Genomic DNA, 6,887 nt, shown 5'->3' with positions numbered 1-6,887 from the left:
AAATTAGGCCTGAATAAAGACTGGGAGTGGATGGGTCACTACAAAAAATTAATTTCCCCCTGCTGATACTCACACCTTGGTAACTGTTTAAAATGGGCCACCTTGATTTCATTGGCCTCCTTAGCACTACAAAAGTGATTTCCCCCCCTTCTCGTCAACTGTTGAGAATAGCCCACTTCCACCTTAATTGAATTGGCTCATTAGCACTGACCCCCCCCACACACACACACTTGGTAAGGCAACTCCCATCTTTTCACATGCTGTGTATTTATACCTCTCTACTGTATTTTCCACTCCATGCATCTGATGAAGTGAGTTTTAGCCCACGAAAGCTTATGCCTAAGTAAATTTGTTAGTCTCTAAGGTGCCACAAGGATTCCTCATTGTTTTTGTCCTCAGCTAGTAATTGAAAATAGGATCCTTCCGTCAGACATTGGGAAAGTGACATATAAAAATCCTGAAACATTTAAAAGTATAAGCCTTGATTAGAAGCCAACAAGACACTAATTTTCTAATTGGTTTGTCATAGATTCAGTCGTCATGTATGTGGCAACCCCTCCCAGCCTCCACACACACCTGTGGTGCTGGAGATAATGTTGGGTGTTATCAGGTGTCAGCATCCAAGCACTATGGATGCTCCAAGCTGGGAACTGACCATAGGCAGCCTGGGTAAGGCAGCTGTAAGTACAAGTCAATCAAGTTGTTCTAGTATATGCTTGGCTAACCATATGCTAGGGCCAATCTTGCCCCCAGACAGTCCAGAATCAGGGCAGCACAGAGGCCTCCTTTGCCCCCCTGCCGCTGTGCTGTGCAGTATGTGCAAAGCCTCCAAGGGAATTAAACAACAGTTTGGACATATAAAGAAGAGAAACAACTATTTATAATCACAGAGACATTTTACCCTTCTGGAATCCTGCACTTACCCTCCTACAGCAAAATAACCGACCACAGCAGCGTCCAATGGAATAAGTTCCGAAGGGACACCTATAGTAGCATCGACCCCCATTTTGTATACATCGCCTGGAACAATTCTGGGTGAATCCTGCACAAAGAGAAAGGATCTTGATTTTCATTCACACAGCAGGGTAAACAAGAGCTGTGACTGCAGCAAGACGGGAATTTTCCTTTCATTGAGACCCAGCCATGTCAGCAGGGCCAGCTCTGGCTTTTTTGCCACCCCAAGCAAAAAACACCCGGCCAGCCGGGGCAGCAAAGAGGTGTGGGGAGGGGAGGAGGAAAACAAACCTGCCCCTGGCCGGAGCAGCAAGGGGGGGAACAAACTGGCCAGCCGGCCGGAGCGGCAAAGGAGAGAAAAAACAAAAACAAAAACAAAATACCTGCGGGGCAGCGGGAGCGTGGGTGCAGGGGGACTCCCGGCCCTGCAGACCCCGGGCAGCGCAGTGCGCACCCCGGCTAGCGGGGGCAGGAGAGAGAGAAGGGGGGCGGCCAGGGCTTCCTTAAGCGGGATGCTTGCCACACGGCCCCTCCCACTGCGCCGCCTGCCGGGAGGGCTCCGCGCAGCTCCGGTCGGCTGGGAGGGAAGGACGCGGGCTGCCCTGCCGGGCTTGCTGCAGGGCGCTCCCCTCCTCCGCCCCCTACAGGGCGGCGGGAGCAGCAAACCAAAAAGAAAAAACCTGTAGGGGCAGCCAAAGCGGTGAAGCGCAAAACAAAACAAAACAAAACAACAAAGGATTAGATGGAATGCCGCCCCTTGGAATCTGCCGCCCCAAGCACGAGCTTGCTCGGCTGGTGCCTGGAGCCGGCCCTGCATGTCAGCCCAATTATCTTCATATACACTGTTGTACTTTATCTTTAATGGCTGTAATATGTGCACATACAATGGCTGCCCCTCAGAAGAGAACAGAATGAGAGAATTAAGCAGATGCTCGGGCTCCCTGGCTGCACACTGCAGAACCCTAGCACTGAGCATGGGTGTCCTTCACAGCCCCACACCTTTAAGGGATAGAAAAGCAGGTAGCTATCTTCATCGTTAACTTCCCTTAATGGCCGCTGCAGTGGTTTTGACTCTTTCTTACTCCTAACAGTGAAGTATCATGCAGTATCAGCACTGGGCTAGGTTGCTGCAACGTTTAGAAACAGAAGAGTATGAACAAGTCTTTTTCAGTCTTAACTGTCTGTGAGACCCTGTGCAGGCAGCCCTTGGGAATAGATTCTTCTTGACCAATTGCCAGGTTTGGACATGCCAGACGTGCCAATCCTTTTGAGAATGGAAATATTCACCTCCTTACCCTTTAGAATATTTAGATTAGAATATTTTAAAGTAGATTAGTTGTGCTTTGATTAATGTATCCACTCTGCACAGATATCAACCCAAGACCTAAACAGTATTGTCTCATTGCTTCCTTGTGCTCCACCTATCTGTCTCTGTTTTCTCACTCATCTTATATTTGAATTGTAAATTCTTTGATGCAGGGAGTGTATCTCTGTTGTACTGTAGAACAGAAACTGACACAATGGAGTCCCATTGTGGGAGTGGGGCTTTTAGGTGCTAATTCAATAATAAAGAATAATAATACAGATACATTGCCATTTCTGCAGGAACTGTTCCAGCCCCGCACAATAGCATTTCTAGTAATGAAGCCAAGCACAGATATGGAAAATTATTTCTGTGACACCGTGTAGCTAAAACATTGAGATGTAGGTCTGCCATATTAACAATCTGGGTTCTATTCCCAAACAGCCTAGACTCTTGTAGGGGCAGGAGATATTACTTAACAAAAGGGACATTAAAGCCCTGAATAATTAACTTTTATAATCACCTTTAATTTCATTAAGAACTTACCTGGAGTGCTTTGCAGCACCAAGAAGAGGACAGCAAAGAGAAGGTAGAGAATCTTCATAGTTGAAGTTTGGCTGGGAGCTCAGTGTCAGGAGAGAGAAGAGACACAAAGCTAGACAAAAACAACAAGGAGTCTGGTGGCACCTTAAAGACTAACAGATTTATTAGAGCATAAGCTTTCGTGAGTAAAAACCTCACTTCTTCGGATGCATAGAGACAGAGAGTCTCTCTATTTATAGGGTGCTGGGAATTGTGATCTGTTGAAATCTCATTTTGATGTAAATCACATTAATAACATGTATGCTGCAATCTCTTTGTTATAATGATTATTATTTGTACAGCACCATAAAAGTTCAAGGGGGATTTCTGGGAAATGCAAAAGACAAGTCCCTGCCTTCAGGAAGTTACAATACACAAGTTATACCTGGAAAACATGTATTTCCTGGTTGAAAGAGCCTTGAAGCCAATGGAAAGACTCCCATTGAATTTAAATGAGGGACCTACTGCAGAGAGGAATTCCAGAACACAGCTCTATCTGGGAAGCCATTGGCAGTAGGGAGTATGTGTGTTTGTATATTTATTTTGTACAATATTTATAAATATTTACATGTATTTAGGGAATTTTCCTAATTTCATGCATCAAAACCCATTACAAAGAGGTCAAAATCCTTTTAAAAATGAGAAATAAAGTGAATAACATTGCAAATACTGTTTGCCAGGAATGCATAGGTTTGGTTTCTTTCGGTAAATCTAAACTGAGGAATTTTTCAGTTAGTGATGGGAGAAAACAATGAATTTCCCCTTTGTTTTCCCTCCATAACAAGCATCAGCCTTAACAATAACCATCTAAAGTAGAGACATAAAATGTTAATGCATCAAACATGTGGAGGCCAATGGCATTTGCAGGTGCTAATCCCCTCTCAGGATTTGTCTCATTCTCTCAGGAAGGAGAAAACAAGAAGTGATTGGGCTTAAACTGCAGCCAGGAAAATGTAAGAAAGCTTCTAAGGCGTCTATAGAGGCGTTTGACACCTCAATGTTTCCTGAGTGATTCATTCTAACTAGGGCCCAGAACCTTACAAAATACAACCCCCACAAAAGCTTCAGAACCCCCTTGGGAATCTCCCTCCAGTCATCACCTTCCTCTCCCCCCCCCCCATTTCCACTCATTTGCAGGCACCAGATACAAAAAGATGAAGGAAGGGGGCCAAGAATGACAATCCATGCAGATGAGGACATCAACAGGGCAATGAGGAGCTCTGACAGGGCAGTGAGCTGCCCCTCTCATCCCCCAGTCAGTGCCCTCTGTTTCAACTGTCTCTCTGCTGTTGGAAGGTGCTGGTCTTCTCACCTGCCACTTTCTCCACAAAGAAAGGACAAGGGGCACTGCCCAGAGCAGACACAAGGAGAGGGCACGTCCCCCTGGCTGACCACCTCACTCCTCTTCTTTCCCTGTCATGGTCTTGCCATACGCACAGAGAGGTTAGATAAAAACAGCAATACTCTTGCAGGAAGATGGCTGGTAGAACCACAATTAATAATGGCTTTATTTTGTCCTATATGATTTATAAAGATATTGTGGTTAAGGGTACACACTGTATGTTGCTTTTATAGATTTAAAGAAAAGCTATGGAAAATTTCTTCACAACTTTGTTGTTGCCCATGGAAATCTGGAGCACTGGAAGATCTACCTCGTTATCTTTTGGATTGTAGAATTACAAAGTGCACACTGGATTTTACCTCTCGTACACAAAACTATTTTGTCACTATCTCAAATGGTAATGTTTTTATTTTTTTCAAAGTCCTCGTCATAATGACATCAGTGGCAATTTTTGCTCGTTTAGTGTAGTGCTGAATAAGAGAGATTTTATAACATTCTGAATGCCTTTTTAATGTATTATATGGATGTTGCTGTTGTTTTAGATTGTGCATGTATTTCTTTTCATATTGCCAAAAGACATAATTGAATTGCAAGAAGGTAACAGTCCTTTATCTTAGAATTCAGAACAAGAATACATAAAAATGCAAAAACAGAGGGACAAAGCAAGCTGTTCCCTAAAACAGAGAGACACAACTCATCCCAGATTTCTCGAAGATGGCTGGCTGACTCTACTAAGCCCAGAACACATGCTCCCTAAGCCCTCTAGCTTGAAAGCAGGACCAAAACAAAACCCTGAACATTTAAAGTGATAGCTCTACAATTTTAATACAGTTTTCAATACACCGCTGTTTCCCCACAGATGACAATGATCCATCTGGTCCCATCCAGCTGCTGACTGGAACTCAAAGATCTTCCCTTAATTGGCACATGGCTGTTACACTGATGACCACACCTGGCTTTGGGAAAGGCTGGAATATGTGGGTTTCACAGGTGGGGATGATTGAGATAAAAGAAACACCTCCCTTCATAAAAAAATAAAGAATGCCTCCTCTTCCCCTTCTGCTGCCAACAAACCCCACCTTGACCTCTTTTCGGAGCCAACTGCAAGTGGGAGTGAATCTTGGCTGAAGTTTAAGGAAGATTCACTTACCCACTGGCAGCCATCCATCTTACTTACCCATAGGTCTATTCCTAAGGGAGACAGGCAGTCTAAATATTCTCCTTGTGTCCCATAAAACCTCATCTCCCATAGGTTTCTGATGGTGGAACCCTCTCTCCCAACACCCCTATGTTTCCTCCTTGCTTTGTGCTCTGCTCTTGAGGGAAGACCCGACCACCTCCTACCCTCCCCTGGAGCATCTTGAGGAGATGGCCCATCGCTCTGCTGACTTTCCAAGGGCGGTTGGTGGCCTATTCCTCCTCCCACTATCTTAGAGGTCTGTCCAGACCCCCCTCACAGACTGAAGTTACCAATAGCTTCTCAGGAACAGGTGCCTTCATCCTTTAGTAGCAGGATGTGGCTAATCTTTTTTACAACAACATAAAGTGATTGATTGAGCAGATCAGCTATTTCCTAATACTCTAATACACTGTCAGTATTGAATCCAGGTTATTGCAGATTAATTTGAAAGAGGAAAATAGCACTGGGCCTCTGCTCTTTTCTGCCTTTTTATAAGGTATCAAGAGACCAGAAGGGATTTATGTTTTATGAAGTTTTGTTTTGTTTTGTTTTAATCTGCTTTGTTTTTTTCTCCTTGTTATTTACCTTAGAAGTATCAGGAAAACCAAGTCTGGTCTTCCCTCTTTTGCTAGAAGGTTCTTTGGAAACCCCACAGAAATGTCTTCTGGGTTCCTCAAACCAGAACTGAAGGGTGGGGTTCTTGAATCTTTAACAAGGAAAGTTTTTCTCTTAACTAGTTCTCATAGACTCATAGACTCATAGACTTTAAGGTCAGAAGGGACCATTATGATCATCTGGTCTGACCCCCTGCGTGCTGCAGGCCATAAAACCGTCCCTACCCCTTCCCTGGACTCTGCTGTTGAAGTCCCCAATCCTGTTTTAAGTGACTTCAATTGGCAGAGACCCTCCTGCTAGAGATCCCTGCCCCATGCTGCGGAGGAAGGCGAAAAACCTCCAGAGGCTCAGCCAATCTGCCCTGGAGGAAAATTCTTTCCCGACCCCAAATATGGCGATCAGTAAGACCCCGAGCATATAGGCAAGAGTCTCCAGCCTGACCCCTGTCATCCATTATACTATTTACCTACCATTGCTTGGTTTTCCTTGACTACTATGTTTTACCATTAAACCATTCCCTCCATAAACTTATCTAACTTAATCTTAAAACCAGACAGGTCCGTCGCCCCCACCGTTTCTCTCGGAAGGCCGTTCCAATATTTCACCCCTCTGACAGTCAGAAACCTTCGTCTAATTTCAAGCCTGAACTTCCCCATGGCCAGTTTATATCCATTCGTTCTCGTATCCACATTAGTACTAAGCTGGAATAATTCCTCTCCCTCCCTTGTATTAATCCCTCTAATATATTTAAAGATAGCAATCATATCCCCCCTCAGCCTTCGCTTTGTCAGGCTAAACAACCCAAGCTCCTCTAGTCTCTTTTCATACGACAGGTTTTCCATTCCTCTGATCATCCTAGTGGCCCTTCTCTGCACCCGTTCCAGTTTGAGTTCATCTTTTTTAAACATGGG

This window comes from Malaclemys terrapin, chromosome 3 (assembly GCF_027887155.1).
Source record: "Malaclemys terrapin pileata isolate rMalTer1 chromosome 3, rMalTer1.hap1, whole genome shotgun sequence".
NCBI lineage: Eukaryota > Metazoa > Chordata > Testudines > Emydidae > Malaclemys > Malaclemys terrapin.
Note: the sequence above shows the minus strand (reverse complement) of the source record.